This window comes from Manacus candei, unplaced genomic scaffold (genome assembly GCF_025592945.1).
Source record: "Manacus candei isolate 608988 ecotype Guabito, Panama unplaced genomic scaffold, ASM2559294v1 h1tg000065l, whole genome shotgun sequence".
Lineage (NCBI taxonomy): Eukaryota > Metazoa > Chordata > Aves > Passeriformes > Pipridae > Manacus > Manacus candei.
Window position 1 is genome coordinate 4,433,160 of NW_026138113.1, and position 21,061 is coordinate 4,454,220.

General features: G+C 37.1%; 1 protein-coding gene across 1 annotated transcript in view; it reads right to left on the bottom strand.

The window, feature by feature from the left end:
* The window catches only part of SNX20 (sorting nexin 20), a 258,470-nt gene that overhangs the window by 132,386 nt on the left and 105,023 nt on the right, over positions 1-21,061 (bottom strand). The window contains exons 4-8 of the mRNA XM_051805899.1: positions 10,482-10,539; positions 10,171-10,393; positions 8,767-9,040; positions 7,375-7,557; positions 3,361-3,955 (exon numbers count right to left, since the gene is read on the bottom strand). The gene's annotated coding sequence lies outside the window, so the exon portion shown is untranslated. The remainder of the gene's footprint in view (positions 1-3,360; positions 3,956-7,374; positions 7,558-8,766; positions 9,041-10,170; positions 10,394-10,481; positions 10,540-21,061) is intronic.

Here is a 21,061-nt window from a genome sequence, read left to right on the forward strand (position 1 = left end):
CCATAAAGAATTTAACAGCTTCTCTTTTTGTCACATGAACCATACAGGCAGTGACTCTAAGATTAAGGGGATTTCTCCACTACCAAGAAATTAAGTCCCATGTTGAACTATTCCTGTTTCTTTTCAGTTGCATTAGGATGTTGCTAACTAAATCCAGTAACATCACAGCAAAACCTTACTTGGGCTCAGGCTCAGGCTCAGAAACTTTGCAACCTGAATATCAAAACTAAAATAATTACTATTCAAATAAGAAGGGAAAATATAGTATGATATACCCCCATGCCCCACAAAACCTCTACACATAGTACTGTTTCACTTTGGATGCACAAATAGTTGATGCACTGTACAAAGGTAAACATGGTTTGCCTTCCAAACTGGGCTTCAAACCTCATTACATTTAATAGTTCCGTACCAAAATGCCAAGTACTTCAACAAAAATTCTGGCCAGATTTACATACTTAAAAAAAAAATACCGAAACAGAAAAACACAGAGAAGTGTAACATTAGAAAGTTCTAAATTCAAACTACACTTCAGCAGCATAAAGGGGGATTAATCAAGAACTGTGTTGGTGAACTTCTAGAAGAAAGGAACTCATTCCAACAGTGTCTGTCATGCTGCAAGGCATAGTTGTAGCACCTTGTCTTCATCAACTGGAAAATAATGTGCTGTGCTGTTTGCAGATAGTGCTGGCAACCATTCTTCTGCATATCCTGCATTCCCACTCTGTGTGGAGTTATGTATAGCAAAGATTACATGTGATCCCCCAGGCAGTCCAGATATACTTGTGGACAGCTAATTCTGTTTAAACACAAGATACAGTGGTAGTGACCATACTGATTTAAGGCAGATGTATAGAAGTGTACAACAGTCCTAAATATCTCTTTTATTTTGTACCAGAGGAGGTGGTTACAAGAAAGAAAGAAATAAAGAGAGAAAAAGAGAGACTTCTGAAATACTTAGTGAAGCTTACCTTGATGCACACTAAGGAGAAATCCAGGGATTTTGTCTGCACAGAGAAAATTGTCTAAATTGGCTGGAAAAACTCATTGACCCAGTCAGATTGTGTGAAGCTTGTGATCAAATACAGCCCCGGGCTCTCCTGCCTTATGCACTTGTGCATCTTGCTCAGAACACAAAGCTCAATAAAAAAACCACTAGTTTACTGTGATAAACACTACAATAGAATGGTGTTTGCACAGGCATGTGTGAGTTGCTCTTCTTTATGTGGCTTGGAAACATTACATTCAAGGGTTTTTAGGTGTAAATTTACAGACACCACATGCAAAGAATTTTAAGGTTTTGTTGTTCAATTATTTTAAGTAGAACAATGAGAACATCAATGCAACAACAGTACAAATTAATCAAACAACAAAAAGTAAAGCAATTAAAGCTAAACAGTGAGACTGATGAATTCACAGGTCCTTCTGCAATGCATATTCAAGAGCCTGAGTAATTAGGTGTAACTGTAGAAAGATTGTTAAATGTCCTTTATTGTATGTCTGTGAAACCTACTTCACTGAGAATACAAGTACATTGTTTCTGTGGCTCACTTTGGATAGCTACAAAAAATGAGGAAGGAAAGATGGTTCTGTAATTTAGAATATGGAATGGGAGATGGAAGTCTCTTGAATCTTTGACTTCCTATGTTGCTTCAGGCAGTGACTTAATTTCCCATCTGTAAAAAAGTTTGACAATCCTTCTGTGTGCCTATCTGGACTAGGAGGACATGTATATTAAGAATGATCAAACAGAGCATAGAAATAAATAATAGTATCATTCCAAGGGTACAACTCACCATACCACCACTGTTCCATATAATCAAAGCTAGCACATACCTCAACCTCTGTCTCTATTATTGTAAATATCTGTGTTTGCAAAAATCCTGCATATGTTTCCTTGCCATTATCAGGCAGAAACTTGTATTTCTAGTCACTAGAAATTCTCAGATGGTCTCATCTGTGGAAGCCCAACTAAAGCTGCACTCAGTTCTGCAAAGTGCTGAGTATTGTCAGTCCTGATTGGCAGTGAGAGGCTCAGAATTTCTGCAGTACCTCTGAATATAAGACAAAGGTTAAATTTAACCTTGTGAAGTTAGTCCTCCTCCAGACAGTGTTTCAGGTCCTCTAGTTCAGGTCTCCATTCTGAACTGCTTCCACAACCCTCTTCTTTCCTCCTTCTCTGTATTGACTACAGCTAAGTCAGTATCACTAAGCATAAATTAGGCTTTCTGAATACTCCAAGCTCAATTCCAAAAGTTGACATCAAAATTCATCCTAGCACAACTTCCAAGATGGAGAGGAAACCAACATAACTAATCTAATGAAATTGTATTCCTTAAGTTACGATAGCTTGCTTTCTTTTAAATCTAGATTCTGGTTAAGGTTTGGCAGCACATAAATTCTAAATTAGCCAAAATAATTACAAATAAATACATTATTAATCAGAGCATTACTCCCGTGACTTAATGAGCCCATAGCAATGCTCAGATCAGTAGTCTGTAACTACAGTATGTATTTGCAACTCTCTGGCAAGATCTAGGTAAAGTACCACATAAGCAATTATTTTAAATAAGTCAGGTTCAACTGTTTACCCTAAGGTAGCATTGCAGTTAGGAATGATCTTCATTGTAAGCCTAAGTCAATCCTGCTTTGGAGCAAACGTGCCAAGTGATACAGAGCAGATGCACAGCAGTGGAATATTGTGGCAACATAAAAGTGAGACAATATGGTGAAGATTTTATATAGCTTCATTTTGCAAATCCTTTCAGAGTTCTATGTTTTCTTATCTTAAAGTGACAAAGACAAATCTATAGAGACTGATATATATATAGTAGTTGAACCCTATTGAGCAATTTTTGATAGAATTCTTTGTAATAGACCTAGACAATGACAACAATGACATGAGATTAGCTCTAACACTATTAGCATATAAGGAAAACTGTGTAATAATCTTATCCTGTGAATCCAAATAACATTAAAAAATGAGAAAAAGCCACCTTATCTGCCTTGACAATACTGTAATAAATTATTCATCTGGCATAACAACAGAATGGAGTAAAAGAGTCCAGAACATCAGCTTGAATCAAAACACTGATTAGGCAACCTATTTAAAATAAGCTAATTCTTTATGTCTCTGAAAATATTTAGTGGTCATCTTCCCTCAGGCTTTGTTTCCAGGCAATGACTGCAATTGTTCTCAGATAGAGATGCAGCTCTCTCTGTTCTCACCCTGACCTGATGCTTAAACCTTGGTTTTAAAAACATTTTGCTCAATAAAACACAGCGACCAAAGTTGCTTACTCTATCTAAAGCATTCAGTCTATCAAGGTTTTATAAAGAAAAGTTACATAAGATCCTTACCTTAATGCATGTGGATTTGACTGGAACTTTCTCTCAGACCCTCGAAGGTGTCATTGTGTGGATAGAAGATCAGTATTGAATTTATCCTCTTGTTACTCTGAAACAGCCAGTGAGCTTGTGAAATGGGGAGCATACCACATAATTAGAAAATTATCCACTGCCAACTTGCTATTATCCTATGCCTTTCCTAAGAGGAACAAAAGGTGTGCCATACTGACAGCACTTCACACAGGTAATACAAGAAGCTCTCAAGAGTTTTCAGCAGTCTTCAACTTAAATAAAAACACTAGATAGTTTATAATATGGTAGCTAAAGCTAAGGCCTTTAAGGAGCACATAACCTATGTACTTAGTATACAGCACTAAAAGTGAAAGTCATAGTAGAACAGTTGTTTCTTAGGCTGAAGACTGTTCTCTTTAGGCTGAAGCCCAGCTGGATTCGAATCCTGTAAACTAGGGCTTCAATCTTCATGGAAGGTTATATTTCTGTAAAAAGCATATTAACACAAGAAGACATTTACCTCCAGGCTCTCATTATCAGATTACTCTTTATATTAAATTGTCACAGAAAAGACTTTTTTTACGAAGTCAAAGATCTGAAAGATATTATCAGCAGAAATGATAGTTAGTGACTGATGGGAATCCAGGAAAAAGTCTGTAGGATATCACTTAGGAAAAAAAGGCAGCACTATTTTGTAAAAAAATCTTCAATGTAAAAAGAGGGAAAAGAGGATTCTCCATGTGAAAACTAAACAGTTCAAAGGATCTTTTTCTGCTTAAAATACTCAAGTCATTAATATTAAGTATGGCTCCTGTGCCTCTTTGAGGAATTTCAGTCTTATACAGGTGCCAGTTCACCACACTGAGAAAGTCACTCAGATGACTTTGTCTTTCAGATAGCCAAGTCACCGAGGCCCAAACACTACTGAATGCTCCTCCTGAGGGTGCAGTGCAGCACCCTGAGAATCACTGGAGATAGGACTGAAAGGTGAATCCTTTTCCAGCCCTGGCCATAGTCCTGCATAGCTTGTGAGGCAGTGCTGGCACTGATGCCAGATTTTCTGAAAATAATATCAGAAAGTGAAGGTATTATTTCCATCTCAAAAATGATTCAAGAATTAGACAATGAAACTCATACTGGTGTCAATAATATTTTGGCTAAAGGTCAGGAAAATGTCTGATGAAAACATTGTAAAAGGAACTGAAAATATATGTCTTCAGGTGAGAAGGAAAAATCCTATTCCTAGTCAAGGACTACTTGTAGAAAACACATCACTAAGTTGTGCCTCCACTAATGCTCTATGAACTGTGACAATCTTGTAGTAGATTCACCCACCTCTTCTCTAGTTGCATCACTAAGGAGGTATCTACAGATGATTGCATATATTGTATCAGAGACTGCCAGCAAATTATTCAGTACACTTCCAACAGGCCTGTAATAACACAGAATCAAAATCTGAATGACTCAATAATAATTATTTGCTGTTAGATTCACCTTACTTATTTACAGCTACATAAGTTTTACCTCAATCAAGTAAATTAAAAACAGTAACCTGCTTTCTACTAGCAGTGTTAACACATTTCAGAAAGTACCCAAACCCCATGAATTTTCTAATGTCATGGGAGTTAATGCAGTCTCTAATACAGTGCTTTCCTTTACACACCAGGCTATAATGGCTCAGCTGTAGAGCTTGAATTTGGAGTGAGGAATTTTGCTTTCCAACCCTTTTATTGTCACTGTTGATGCCAAGCTGCTCAGCTTGGCAGGCCACATCCTACATCTGTGGGAACTGCATGTGATGTTCATATTCCATCCTTCCAGTCTGGAAGCCACCAGGTTACACAGCCTAAGATATTTTCTTGATGCTTGGGTGCTGATAATAAAGTTCTGTTCTTGCATTTTCCTCCTGAGATGTGGGTTGATGTATCTACTTACAAAGTGCCTGTGGCCCTGGTAAGTTTTCTACTGGAAGTCAAATTTTGCAAATCCCCAAATTTTTTGAACCTTTATCTTTTCTCATGTTTGCTAACCAAATAGGGAGGACTATCATGGAGCACATGTCCCATTTTACAATGAGAAAATTAATTTCACTCTGGTCTTAGAAATGCATAACTACTACAGGGGAGAATAACATCAAAAGTCACTGCGAATTGTATGACCCTGAAAGGGAGATTAGGGAAAAAAAAAACCCAACTCAAAGTAGAAAAAAAGAAAGAAAAGAAAAAATCCTTCCATCTATCATGAACACATTCAAGGGGAACAATAATGCACATTCTTAACCAAACTTCAATGCAGATTTACTTTACTGTATATTCCATACACTCATTCACACCGTGTTTCTTAATAATAAACAAGTGAAAAGTAAAAAATGCAACTGCCAAAGAAAGTTTATTTATGTTCAAACTGTACTGGTGAAATTAGTCAAGGGCAATTCATGCATGTGAAAATATGATTTCTAACACTGCCAAGGTCGATAAGACCTTAGGGAGTAAATGCTAACCACATAAATCAAAGATGCCTAGAGGCAGTTTTGAAGATGAGCGGCAAGGCTTTAATAGTTTTAAAAAGCCTGTTAATAATCCAAATGAATAAGCAATGATACAAGAAGAGCAAATATCATGTTTATGAAAGGAACAAACCACTGCTCCATGTATTTCTGTGGATTGGGTTGCCCAAACCCAGAATCATATGATTCTCTGCTACATTTCCAAAGTAAGTATCTGATTATTTCTCAGACCTGAAAAATGAATAAAGGTGCATGAGTCTAAATGAATCCGAGCTGCCAAGTTAGTTTGCTTGCAAAATATTTTAAGAAAAAGACAGCTTCAGTGACCAAAGTAATTTTATAAGAATATTTCCTCTTTTGCCAAGATGTCTAAACAGAAATGCATTTTATCTGAAAATGCATACTCGTTAGTTTGTTAGTTGGTTTTTTAACCATTTTCCCCTGGTAGATGAACAAAAAACAAACAACTTTCTTTTCCCTCTAAAATTGAAAACTGACAATTTTTCATTTTAAGCCCAGACACTGAACTAAAGAGTACTTCTGGGACTTCTGACTGGCTGGGTCCAGACACTCCTATGGTTGCCACTGTGATATCTAAATGTCTCTTAAGTTTCAGGTTGCCTTTCCAAAACATTGGGTAAATTAGAGCATACTCATTTCCCACACAGCTCAGATATCTGGGATACACATCTAGTATGATATCTGAAGACCTCTGAAATCAAAGTGATTTTTAAAACAATCTTTTAAAGGAACTCAGTTTTAGCTGTTAAAAATACCTTGAATTACAAACAGGATGAGTTTGTTTCTGAGTCAGACCCTTCAAAACCTTAAACAAAGATGAATTCATAACAGAGCTGGCAATTAGAACTCACTGTGTATTTATTCATTTCTATTAACAATTAATAATTGTTTTTTGAATGTTCCTATATTGTGCCATTGTATCACATTTTAGAAAATACAATCCATGACAGCATCCTGGTTTTACTGCTAAAGATATTTAAACCATTTTTTTTATGTTGCTTCTGTGAAGGTAAACTGTTAAGTTGCCACAATCCCTTTCAGGACAAACTTTTCACTGTCTCAAGTTGCTGTTAACAAATTCATGACTATTACAACCTATTCCTTTTCTCTTCTTGGACATTGCTTTTTAATAGCTCTGCCATCTTGATATTAGGGAAAAAAAGGTTGACTCGCTATGCAGATTCCTCTGATTAAGGGATAGGGCAATTAATCTGGCATATTCAAAACCTGAGCATGAGCAGGCAGCGAAGTCAGAATAGTGAGAAAATGAGAATGCTGTGGAGAGCAAACGAAAATAGATAGTTATGGACCAGTTGCATAGAGAGAGATGCAACCTGACGACATGAAGCCAATTAAAATTTGTTGGCAAAGGGTACAGGAGGAAAGGAAGGAAGGCAAAGAGAGAAGCCATCAGCCAAACATGAAAAACTGCTGCGTTCTACTTCATGCAGGCAGAACTTGGTTAGATGGTTGTGGAGTGTGCATACCTGAGAAGCAGCAGGACAAATCTCATTGTTAATCTTGATATCAGAGACAGTTGAGTTTCTGCATGAATCCTTCTTGCCTTTTTGGCCTTCCAATATTTCTGTGTTTTCATTCATTTCCTATATTCCTTGGTCTCGGGGCCATTCTGAAGTCTGAATCAAATTTGGAGAATTTGATTCAAATTTCTGGAGGATGAAAGAATATTTGATCTCACATAAATATAGTTTGATCAGCAAGGGTAACAGTGATCAAAAGCTAATAGCCATAGTTTCCTACTTTTTTTTTTCCTACATAGATGTGCACTAATTCCTCTTCCTATAAGATAATGCATTGAACTTAATAAAGAGGAGGTTTTCACAGTCCCCTCGCTGTAGACAGGGTAAGAGTGTTGGGTAAACTGCATGGAAAATATAGGTAGAAAACACAGCAAGAACTCATTACACTTACTACAGTCACTGATTATCCTGGCAAATACCTTGCTGAAGAACTTTTGGAAAGCACAAGGTCACAAGAAATCTTGGGGGTCTTGAGACCACACCTGTACACAGTTGTTCCCACACATAAAATTTCTACCTTCCTCCTTTCCTCGCTGCAGAGAAGGAAAATAGGCTAAAACATGGGTCCTCCTCCTTGAGATGAGTTGGTAAAGATCAAACATTATTTACATGAGGTTTCCAGTGAAATTTTGCCAGAGGACAAAGGGCTGTATGGGCCAAGAAAAACCAGAAGCTCTACAAGTGTAGGAGGACTGTGTTTGTTGGCTGAGTTTGGGAATAAGTTGAAGTCAGACTAAAGAGCCAACAGCAGCTGTTTCTCAATTTTTTATTATTTTTTTTTTTTTAATCCCAGCACAGCATGCAAATAATTTGCTATGGACTTGAACTGGAGAAGCCAAGTATATAGTACTGTGGAACTGAAATCCAAAAAATATAATATTTCAGGTTAGGAGACCTGCAGCTAGTAAGCCAAAATCACTGTTTGCATTCAATTTTCTGGCTTGATCACAAACACTCTTTCTTCCTGATACATTTAACTAAAATGTGCAGGTATTGCTTCACATGCACTTCCTTGGCTTTTTTCAATGCATACAAATATCTGCATAATGTTTTAGCACTACCACCAGATTTTACCACCAGCAAAATCTTTTTTTGTTTGTTTGTTTGTTAGAGTGCAATGATGATTTCTGCCCCTGGATGTATCTGGAGTTTGCTGAAACATAGTATTCCCAACATATTCTCACAAAACTGATCAGCTGCTCTGAGACAAAAATGCCACTGCTCCCTGCCTGCACACATCATTTTGACAGGTAGAAAGAGTGAAGTTGTACAGACTACAGATGATGTAAAAATAACCTATAAAATATTATCTATTAAGAGGAACAGTATCATACTTACTTGAGCCACTCTGTAGCTGTTGGAGTTGACCATTGTGCTTTCCCTCAAAACCTTTCCTCAATTAATCTCTCATATCTAGAGTTTTGATAGGCTTTTCCACAGAGCATGCAAGGAACACATTGCTCTCCACATATCCATTAGAAGTTCATATGGGGCAGCTTCTTTGGAGACATTTTTAATCCAGCATGAATTCCTTAGCATGATCACACTATACCACCTTCCAAATGGCTGGGAAAATCCACATTATCTTGGATGAGTGGTCCTAAATGCAGATCTGATTTTCCAAAGAGACAGGCAGAAAGACAAGTATTTTCAAAGAATATTTATTGTTATGGTAGCTAAGGTGAAGAGTTTCAGAGTTACTTTAGGCCAGATTCAGGACTAACACAAGAAGAAACAACTAGAAAAAGTGCAACAGCCTGTACCTTGTTTTCTTATTTTTTTAAAGACCAAAGTATCATAAAATATTTTATATAAATAGGTAAGAGTAATGAAACCAAAGGGACATGACCATGTTTCAACCCTATGGTAATTTATATTAGCTGAGGATCTGTCCCTAAATATTTAAACAGCAGTCTTGACACTTCCTTTCCCCCTCCCAATTTAAGACTTTAAAGGCACTTTGCAGTTCAACAGTCCAGAGTAAGAGAAACTCAACTGCATGGTGCTTCTGGGTGATAACACAGCCATCATCTGCACCACCAACAACAACATAATAGTGTGGGTTTTCCAAAAGATAGAGTGAAGAATAACTACCTAGCTATAATCACAAAGGTAATTTTAGCTAAGTAAAATACAATTACACTAGCCAGAATTTCTTTTGGACATGATTAGTAACAAACGTTCCTTGTCCTGTGAAAATGTGCCAGGAAATTTTAATTGACTGCAAGCATCCAAGGCTGCCATTAAACACATCATCTGAAAGATGAATTTATTTGGCCCACACTTAACTACCATGTAACCTGCTTTATGGTTTACAAGATGGAATGATTTTGTTTTACATGACAGTTATTGGGCCTAATTCTACTCACAGCTATGCCAGTGAAAAATTTGGAACAAGTCCATTAAAGTCAATGGCTGTGTAAAATCAGAGTAAAATTAGACTCAGGCCCATCATGCAATGTAATAATAACTGGTACTAAAAACTAGACCAGTTTCTGCTTTTCCAGTTGGTAGCAAGTGGAACCAAGCACTAGATATCACATTATTTTAAGATAAAAGATACCTAAGACTTGGCCCTTCCTCAGAGACCCAGGCTCACAAAGCTCGTCTGACACGACACACCGTGTGATGAGAGCACTGCAGGGATCTTTATGCCCTGGCACTTTGGGAGGACAACACAATGAAAATGGAGAAGAAAAGTGAGGAATTCAGAAAGGGATTTTTGATTATAATAAAACTTACTTGCAAATCACTTCAGAATTACAGATCCTCTTTTTTAATATCAAAAGTTTGAGTCGCTTTCTCTTATATGGTTTGAGCTTATTGCTTCTTGTGAGTTCAAGGTTTTCCACAGCTTGAGATGGGGCAGGAATTTGTTTTCTGTTTCCTGACAAGATTATTATGCTATATAAAATAGCTTTTCTCCCAGTGTGGACTTCTCCTTTTTCACTGTTTCTTCGCCTTTCTGGGGACAGCAGTACAGAAATAGGTTTAATGAATGTGTCTGCTTCTGGGGTGCTTTCAAAAGGAATGTCCTAACTTTCAGTACTTACTTCCATGCAAAGGAACATCCTTTTAGGGTTTCCTGGAATGAAGAATCACATCTTACACCTAAAAATAAAAGATTAGGGTGATTAATGTGACACAGTATAAAATGACAAACATTTTCCACTGCCCACAACCGGTTTCCATGATCTCCAAATACCAAATAGTTAACATGCAATAACTCATACTCTGCTATTCTACCTGATAGAAGCTTTCTCTTTATATAAATCATTAACATTATGTAATTTATTTATTGTAATATTCAAATCAGAAGCCCAAATATATAACAGGACTATAAAAATACTAGTAAGTGAAGTTTACTTTCAGCATCTGGTGAAGATATGCTCTAACAGTGTAAGTTAACAGGTGGGGGATTTTTGCTGTTGTTTTCTTTTACATTGTTGTTCTAAAAATAGTAATTTTAATATATACTCAATTTGGAAGCTTTTGAACAAAATTAGACATACAGTTTATTCACAATCTGTACTCTACAAATTGAGCCCAGCATTAGGTCAATGCACAAGCCACTGTACTTAGCACAGCTCTGGACCAGAGACACAGGGAGAAGAAAAGAATTAGAAAGGAAATAAGATGCTGTATCGAGATAGGCACATTGGGATTTGTTCCCATGCTTAAGAAATTAACTAGATTATTATTACTTTCTTGGGAAAGTCACACTGAACAAACACAAGCCAGTGTTTCTCGTCCTTTTTCTTTTGTTGTTGGTGTTGCTCACTGCTTGAGTTTTCAGATTGCAAACTGTTGTTAACCAACAGCTTTACAAGGACCACATGTATATGAAAAACAGTGCTCCCTTCCCAAGTCTACTGACAACCAGCTGATTTGAAATAGTGTATTTCTATCTATTACAGCACATGTACAGGTTGATAGCATTCAAATGACCCCATTTATGTTAGGACTGGTAAAGTAATATTCTATTATTTCATTGAAAATAAAATGTATTGAGACATTTCATGTTGTTTTTCATCTTCCTTCTGTTTCAATATTACTTTAACTGTGATTTGTGCCATCTAACAACTAAAGGTTATCCAAAATAATTGTTGTACATTGCATCTATTGCATTAAAGCTGATCTGTGTTTATAAAACAAGATTTTTTATGAATAAAATACATTAAGAAAATATAACTGTCTCAACAGCAATTCTGTCAGTTAAAACTACAGTGATATAGCTCGAATTTCTACACTTCAGTGCATCTCTTGAGGGAGTGAAATGCTTATTAGATGGTAGCATGTGTTATTCCCCAAATCTTCTTTTATATGCCTATTTCAAGTGTTTGATTATTGCCTGGCTAATAATAGGTACTTCATCAGTTAAAGAACAGAAAGAAAAGACCAGAGAAGATAGTGTAAATTGTAGCATGTAATTGTTCACTGACTGCCATTGAAAAGGTTCAGCTGCTACTGTATGACAATCTTGCTCTGATGTCTGCAGCCACTGTTTCATGTAACAGCAATTAAAGCTGTGGGAATTGGGAAAAACTCACCCACAGAGACCAATCCCGCCCCATTAATTTTTAAGTGCACAGAGCACTCCAGAGGACAGAAGAGCCCACCTGGGGCCAGTGAAAACACATCACACCAGTCACTGATTTATTGGCATCCGGAGATGGGTGGTGAAAAGGCTGTGAACTTCCCAGTTCCATAGTCTGACTTGCACAGGTCATTCCCTGTCTTTCCTTCTGTTTCTTCACCTTGGTCACCCCAGGAACCTCATGGAGACATATTATGGTTGCATCCTACATTGAACCTGCCCAGAACTGCATCTGAATTGAATCTGGATGGAGGCAAAGAAACTGGCAGCTAAAACCCCTTTCTGAGGCTCTGCTAAGAAGAAGGATTTTGAGAGCATGGCAGTTTTGCAAAACAGAGCAATGAAGGAGTGTGTTGCAGAAAGAAATGGACTGAAAAAAAACCCCAAAAGCTGCCCAGAAAACAGTAAGATATGAAGGAACTGAAGTAAGAAGTTACTCTTGGAGTCTGATGATTTTACTTGTTCAGAGTTGATCTTCATGGGAAAGAAATGGATAACGTGACTTTCTAAATGAAAAATACGTGGCTGATCCCCAAGCCTCCAAAGATTTTAATGAAGTGACTGGAGATGGATCTGTGTAGTACAAATGGGAAGCATTTCAGCTACTCTTCTTCCTCTCTAATGTCAACAAATACCTCAGAGCTAGACTGGAAGCACCACCAGCACCACTGGTCTCAGTGACAAAGACTACACAGTGATTGTGGAGCAGAAGAAAATGTATGTCTGTACTTTTATCAGTGCCAGCTCACAGGCTCGCTGTGCTCACACCATCCTGCCCTGTTGCTTTCACCCACTCAGACCACTCACAAATTACTGTGGGCCATTCTGCAATAAGCCAATTTTGTTATCCAACCCTTTAACACTTAGAGAAGCCTTTTTATCCAGCAACAACATAGCAGGGAAGGTGCCAACAGATCCAAATGGGCTCTGGAATGATTTATTCATCCTGGGCTTCTAAGCCTCTTTTCCTCAGCATTAATACTAAGATTAATGTGTCCCATCAGTGCGGTGCCAACAGGAACTTTAATAGAAGCAAGAACAACTAGTTGGCTTGGCTTTCTTTCTACTTAAGGTTAGAACATAATAAAAACAGCAACCTACAAAGACTTTTGCTTTAATTTCCTTATTACTTTACAAAATGAAAATATTTTAATTAAATTTAATGAAAACACACAGATTGCAGGAATAGACGTACATCGCTGCCTAAAGTAATTCATTAGCCAATTTTTAAAAGGATAAATGTAATCTATTTGCATATTTTAAATGTTGCATATGCATCTTAAAACTTTCTAATAACTTTGTGCAGACAGGTGTATTTGTACCAAAGCACAACATATATAATGTTTAGGAAGGATTCATAATGACCGTGACCGACATCCATAGAGTACATGACAGACATGATGCAGCTACAAATTAACATTAAAAAATTTGTTAGACGTGAAGGAATAATTGTTCATATAAGTATTGCCAAACCTGTGTCCCTTTCAAATCTCTTCATCCACATTTATTGCCAGGGACAATACAAGTGTACCATGATAATGGTCTTAGAAGTGTGGACACTTACTCTTATTTCACATGTTCTCTTAAAGTCCTCAGCTGCCAACAAACCACAACAAGAAGGGCTAGATTTTGCCCAGGATGACTTTGTGCTTAAGAACTCCTTTTCTCTACTAACTCTTAAGCTGCACAGGTTTTACACCCTAGGTCCTCAAATCTCCAACTTGAAAATTCAAGCCCATCAAAGTATGTCCAGATTAGCTTGAAGAACACCAAATGAATGCTATTTGAAAATATAGCAAATTAAAAAGCAACCCAAACCTCTGTTCCATGAGTTGCTGAGACGGTTTAGTGACATTGTAACAAACTGCAGCGTAACAAAATCACCTAAATGGACTATGAATGATACTACAGACTGTGCATTGCATATCTGAATGCATAAAGTGGCATGTAACTTTGGCATGTAACTGCAGTGCTGCCTAAGCCATTTAACAGTAAGCTTTCAAATTAAATCCTGATCACATTGCTGTACTACAAAATGTAACCATTTCTACCTGAGAGATGTTTCGAGTTCTTTTTCTTAAGGTCACCAACCTTCCTGCCTTCTTTTGTGGAAAAAAGTATGTATGAGTGCTCACATACTTCACTTTTCTTCCCTCCCATCCCCTGGACCAATTGTTCACCCAACTCAGGCACAAAACTGCAGAATGTCTGGGTGGTGGTGATGGGTGAGTGGAGCAGAAACTCCATTTCCCCCTAAAAGGCAGAGGTCGCTCAACTGAAAGAACAGAAAGGCCTTTTATTCCTATAAAGAAAAGCAGAGGAAAAAGCTCTTCACAGTGAAGATGAAAAATATTTTATTTGAATCCTGGGAAGAACTTGTTCTTCTTACACTAGAGAATAGTCTATTCACAGCACAGCTTGAATAGCCTTTAGCTTTTCAATGTCCACAACTGGCAAGAAGATACATTTTTACATTTATTTTTATTTTTATAAATTATTTTATGATCCCAGTATGTAAGCCAGAAGAAGACATTTCATGTTATTCCATTCAGATGAGGAAGTGTAAATTTTTTAATCATCTTGGACACTTAGATTTAAAACTTCATCTATTTGGCTGTTATTACAATGACAGTATAGTGTGGGTTTTAATTTGTTGCCTCAAATTTTGAATGATTACTTGTATACTCCTATAAAAAGTAGGACTTTAAACTGGCAGAAAAACCCCTGGGAATGTAAATTATACCTATAGGTCTTTTCAGTTTTTTCCTTTCATGAAAAATCCTTATAATAATTTTGAAAATTCTCTAATATTAGTTTCCTAGAAATATAGGAATTGTAACCCTTGAATTGCCAACAATCTGTCTCTACAAATAGCAAATACTTGCAAAAAATGTTATACAATGTTGGTTGGTAATATAAATGAAATGTTTTCTGTCTAATGTTTTATTAGATACACTACGTAAATCAGTCGACAATGTAAAAATTGAGAACTGTAAATTGTAACATTGACATTTAGCACAGAGAAGTTTCAAATTGGGTAATTTTACAATTTCTTTAATCAAAGGACACAAACAATATCATGTGACATATTTAACCTAAGCAGAGAGGTGAAGATTTGATTAGGAATACCTACATTTAAAACCAGAGTTCTCAGTTTATTCGGTGCTTAGTGAATACCAGCAAAATGGAAATTCAGAATGCCACAGTCAGAACAAAAATTTCCTGCTTACAAATTGTCAGAGTTTTCATTATAAGCTTTAAATTTTGTGAAGACTCCTGCTATTAAGCTTTTTACTAATTAATAAATAGTGGCAGACATATACTATTGCTGATACTAATCTGACAATAATAATTCTTTTTAATTAATAAATATGATTTTTTTTCTGTTATAAGAAGTTGAAAAGAGAGGTAGACCCATTGAGCCCAAGTAGAATGATTTAATCTAGTTTCTGCACTGAGCTTGGAAAAAACACATTAGATAAATGGCTTGAGGAATCAACCTACCTCTCAATTTTATTTTAGCAGCTGAAACTCCAAGCAGCAGTTTCTTGTTAAATCCTATGCTCATCTGTATTTGAAATAAGGGTAGACCAAAAGTTTGGTCTTTTCTAACTAAAAGTGGATGGCCTGCCTCTACCTTCCTGCACTGAGCTGTTTTCTGTTACAAGTTATTAGGTTTTGTTGGGAGGAAATTAAATGCCATCCACAAGTCCTATTTTATTTCCATACCATCTTCACTTCTTCATTTTACCACGGCTGTCCTTTTGCTCATTTGCATTTCCCATCCATGCTACCTTTGAATAATGACTGAAGACAATTTGTCCCAGTTGAATATCCCAGATTTTGAGAAAGTCTGACTGTGGATCGAAATATGATGAAACAAATCACCACTATAAAGACTCCAAAGTATGTAACAATCCAGGCTGAGATGCCTTACAGGATGAGCCTACTTGATCTTGAGAATTGAGAGCAGAATGTGGTTGGCACCAATAGGATTATTTCATTTTTGGAGAAGAGATCTACCCAGGGTAACAGGGAGCCCTACAATTATATTTTTCTGAAATAGTCAAACCATTTCTAATTAATTATGACGGTTTCAGCTAAAACTTTCCAGATGAGCCGTTCAAGCTGGACTCAATACTGAACAATCATTGTGTTACTGAAATGTTCTGGTATATTCCAAGTCCTAACTTTTGGATTCAATGATAATACCAAAAAATGAGCAGCATGTGTTATATCAATCCAGGAGATTTACAAAACTCAGATATCTTGTGATTTTGTTGCATCTTTAGCAGGACAAAAATTCTTTTTCACCCCCTTCACTTTTGCAAAATTCCCCCCTAGTTGCGTCTTAAAAATGTCAGACATACTTTACTGTTTCCAAATAAACACATCATTTTTGGCAGAATTAGTAGACAAGAAAGGTAAGGGCACTGTTGTTATAGGAGTTCATATAAAAAGTAAATTTTAATGTTTTAAAATTTAAGACTTTCCTAAAGTTTTAAAATACATCCTCCCTGACTCCATCTGTACTGTTGTCAAAAGCATTATGTAGTGTCCCTTTGGAAAAGTAAATCTGATTAATTAGCATCAGTCTCCATTCTAGAATTCAAGAGCTATATAAACAGCCATAGACTTTTCTTCACACATATTCTATTATTGTTTTCAGCATTGTTATACTCTAAAATTATTTAATTGTTTAACCATTGTGTTCTGTGCATTGTTTGGAAAGTTTGTCAAACAGAATTTTTCTTAGTGTTCTAGAATGACACTGAAACAGACTTTTTCTTCAGAATTGTTCTAATACACTATAAAAAAGCAGGATTGCTTTTAAGTAGCAATTCTTCACATAAAGGGAAAGACAGGAGAAAAACTCAAAACTGGGAACATGAAAATCCCAGAAAACAGTTTGTGTTGCAGTACTCTATTTCAACAGAAAGTTTGTGCCATTCCTGATATCAATGGCATAAAAAAGGCTGCTTTCATAGCTGTCGAGCAAGTCTGTGGTGGTTTTAACTGCAGTTCTTCAGCAAAAACCTCTCCCTGTATGGTAACAGCGCTTGGACATCGACCCTGTCACAGAGGCTTTTGTGCAAAAAGCTGAGTAGTTGGAGGCCACTGCCCACAGAAATCCCCACATCTCACAGAAATTACCACTTTCAAGGCACTGCTCCCCCATATCTTTGCTGTTTTCAGTTCACAGACAAAGCAGGACTACAGCTCTCAACCAGCAGCAAGGAAGGCTCTCAGGAAGGATTCACATCACCAGCTCCTCCTGGTGCCTGCTGACTATGCCCGTGAGGAGCAGCTCATACTGCCTGCACTGCACCAGCCTAATGCTGGAATTGCAAAGGCTTCAGGTTTTAGCCCTGGAAATCTAACACCTTTCTTTAATATTCACTTCATACAAGCAATTTCAGAACTCCCCTGGTACTCTGCACAATTTCAGCTAACACGTAGCTCCATTAAAAACTAAGAGAGCAAGAGTATGTGTTTACTTCCATATTAATACCCACAGAAATTCTTCAACTGTGAACTGCAAAGGTACATATAAATCAGGGGGAAAAAAAGGCAAACCCTCCCAGTGTTCACTTGCTTGTAACAAAAAAAGCAGGATTTCAGCATTCACCAGAGCATCCATAAATAACATGGCCATCTCTAATTTGGCCTCCAATATCTGACCAACCTTGATTTATCCACAGACAAAACCAAGCATCTCTAATTTGCTAACCAATCACTGCAATTCTTTTCTTACCAACCAATAATTCTGCCATCTCTAATTTACCAATAAATAATTCTGCACTCTCAAATTTACTAACCGATAATGTGACCAATTTGCTGACCAATGATTGTGTCAACTGGTAATAGTGCCCCTAGCAAACAGTAATTTGCCAAGCAATATTTGGACCTTTTCCCCCCCCAGCAATAAAGAACCGTAGTGGTCTTTGATTCAGTATCTGCTGCGTTGCTCTGAAACTGCTTAACGTCGATAGCGAGGTTTTTTACAAAGTATTTGTTTTCTGTAGGAATATTTGACTGCTTAGAAATTGCACAGGTCTCTCTTAAATGTCCACGAACTGGAATATTGTCTTCCCTTTTAGTGATATTAGGGTTTGAGGGAAGCTTGTTTTTTCTGCTCTCAGTGTTCCTCGGCATATTGCAAACTCCTCTGTCAGTACTGTTGTCATCACGCTGGGATTTGGCGACGACTCCACAGCGCTTGGACAGTGTGCATGGGTAAAGCAGTGACACTGCTAGCCAGCTCTGTCACCCTGCTGACCTTACCACCCAAGTTGATCCTGTCTGGGCAGAGATTTGAGCAGAAAGAGTCCATATATAAATCCACATGATTGATTTGTTTTTTCTAATTTCTACATCCCTTTGCCTTGTGCGAAAAAAAAGGGCCTTGAGTTATTGGTTCCTTTAAACAATAATAACAGCATTTTGAAGTCATGTAGTAAGTTCTGCAGTCAGTTTTACCTCCAAGAAGTGTTGCCAGTTTTGTGTCATTTTATTAGTTCATATTAAAGCCATCAGCTAACTCAACATTAGTTCAGTGAGCAGTCACTCTAAGGGTCATTTTACAAGGAAAGTCTCCAGAGAAAAAGGGTATTACAGGAGTGACCATCAGTCCTGAAATTAGTAGAAAATTTCCAAGCTCCAAGCCACTGGCTCACAGAGCTACAGAAAATAAAATGTCTACAGGTTGTGGGTGAAATTATTGCAGAACTATACAACAGAATATTAACACAGATAGAGACTGAGTTTGGCCTCAGCTCTGTTAAAAAGACAGTAACTGCACCAGCTCACCATATATTGTTCCTTGTAACCAACCTCCTAGTAGAGTTTACAGATAATTTATTGCACATTCCAAAGAAATGTATTGCATATTTTCAAGAAACATTAATTCCAAAACAGAATAAAATTTTGAGATTTCTAGCTTTTACAAAAAAAAAAAAAAAAGACACTTGGATTTTAAATTCATATAACAATATGAACTGGTGATTGGAAGCACATTCTAAAACTGCAAGCAGGTCCCCTTCTTTATCCTTTTCTTTCCCATCTTGTGGAATAAGCACAGCCTAAGCAACACTATTGCTTCTCACTTTTTTCTTCCTGAAGTCTCCTGGGTTTCTTGAAAGCAGAGGCAGAAATGCCATTCTGGGTGGCTATTCCTTTAGAGGAGGTTGTGAATAGGGAAAGTTAGCCAAGAAGGAAAAGGAGTTGGCCAAGAAGGCAGGAATTCCCAGAAGCCCAGAGGTTTGGTATGTTTAACGTTCTCTTGGTGCTGGAGGAACAAGCATAATACCACTGGAGCTTTACTAAAGCTGATTTCCTGAACCTAGTTATATGACAAAAGTAAAATACAAAAACTCACTATCTGAGTGTTAAGGATAAGTAACAACTCTCATGTTAGCTTCAGTAGTATTGCTGGTAAAGATTTCAAATAGCCACAACATTACGGGGTTGTCCACAAAAATATTTGCTTTACAAGCTTGGACTTCTTTTCAGTGGCAAACATTTCACTGGCCAATACTGGAAAGATTAACTTGAATACAAAAAGCAGCACTGTTTAGCTGGTGAGCCTGAAAAGTAGGTGTGATAAGGTAAAGGCACTAAGAATGTGTTTTGGATGCATTTCATCCTCCTTTAAAGCGGAAGAGGGTGGCAAAATATCATAAGTAGGAGACGGAACTTGCTGAAGCCTAACACATGAATGGAAGACAACTGCACAGGACAAGGCACAATGAATGTGAGAGCAGAAATCTAAGGACTAACAGAGGGACAAGATGTCAGTCAAGCAGGAAAGTGACAGAAAATGGGAATATGTTTACACCTTGAAAGATGAAACAAGTTTCTAGATGTGTATAGCTGCCTGTTTCTCACTTCAAAAGTGGCATGAGAGAAAAATGTACCTGTCCAGGAGTTCCTCAGTTTGTTTTACAGTATGCACACAAGCACATCCACAAGGTTACAGAGGATACTACGAAGAGAAGTGTCAAAGGATAAAACACATTAAACCCACATAAGTATATGGTATAACTATAATGTGTTACACTGGGAGGGAACACAAGGATTGATGCAGGTGGGAAGATGGTTTTGTCTTGTCTGGTTAAATTTTCTACATTAGAGTACTATTGATTTTCCTAAGTATATAGGATACTGTATATACCCCATTCTGCTACCCTTACACAGGTTAATTCTTTTATCCATTTCAAACGTGGTCAATCAATAACAGTGATCAGGTAGGTTGTGAAATTGCCTGGAAAACACATCCACAAAGTAAACCCAATACATTGGCCTGTCTATGTGACTTAAAGCTTAGCACAGCATTGAAAATCACTAATGGAACACTGTGCAGTTTGTTCATGCTACGAGCAGTCAAGAATCATGCATAATGTAATAGTGCATCTGCTAACAGCAGCTCACACAAGCTAATTTAATCTTGTTTTACACTAGACACAAGGAATTAATCTTTAAAGCTGCTCCCGTGATTCTCTTTGGTCCTTAAAATATCGAGGGTCTTTCCACCTCCCCATTTACAATACTGTAAAGGGATACATTTCGGTTATCATCAAGTATTTACACTTCATCTACATTAGCTGGAAAATGGATGCAACTCCATAATTTATCAGTCCTAAAAAGCACATTGCTGGCCCAGTCCGGAAGCTGTGTTTTGTGCTGTCACATCTGAAACTAGTATTAAGTCTCAGACTCTACTGTGGAAGTTAGATCACCTAAATAATTAATATTTGAAAATAAATAAATTACTTTTTTTTCTCGAGTTTAACTTGTCTGTATTAATTACATGAGACTGTGTCACAGCTTACCTTTAATAATATTATCTTAACTACTTGTATTGCTACAGTGCTATTGTGTTTGCTACTGTGCAAGCACAGAAAAAGTTATTTCTTCACCTGAAATAACTTATCACCCCAGTATAAACAAAGATACAGATAGATTGGAGAGTAAGTACACAAGGAAAAAAAAAACAAAACCACAATCTTGATGATAAAGACAGGAAATAAAATACTC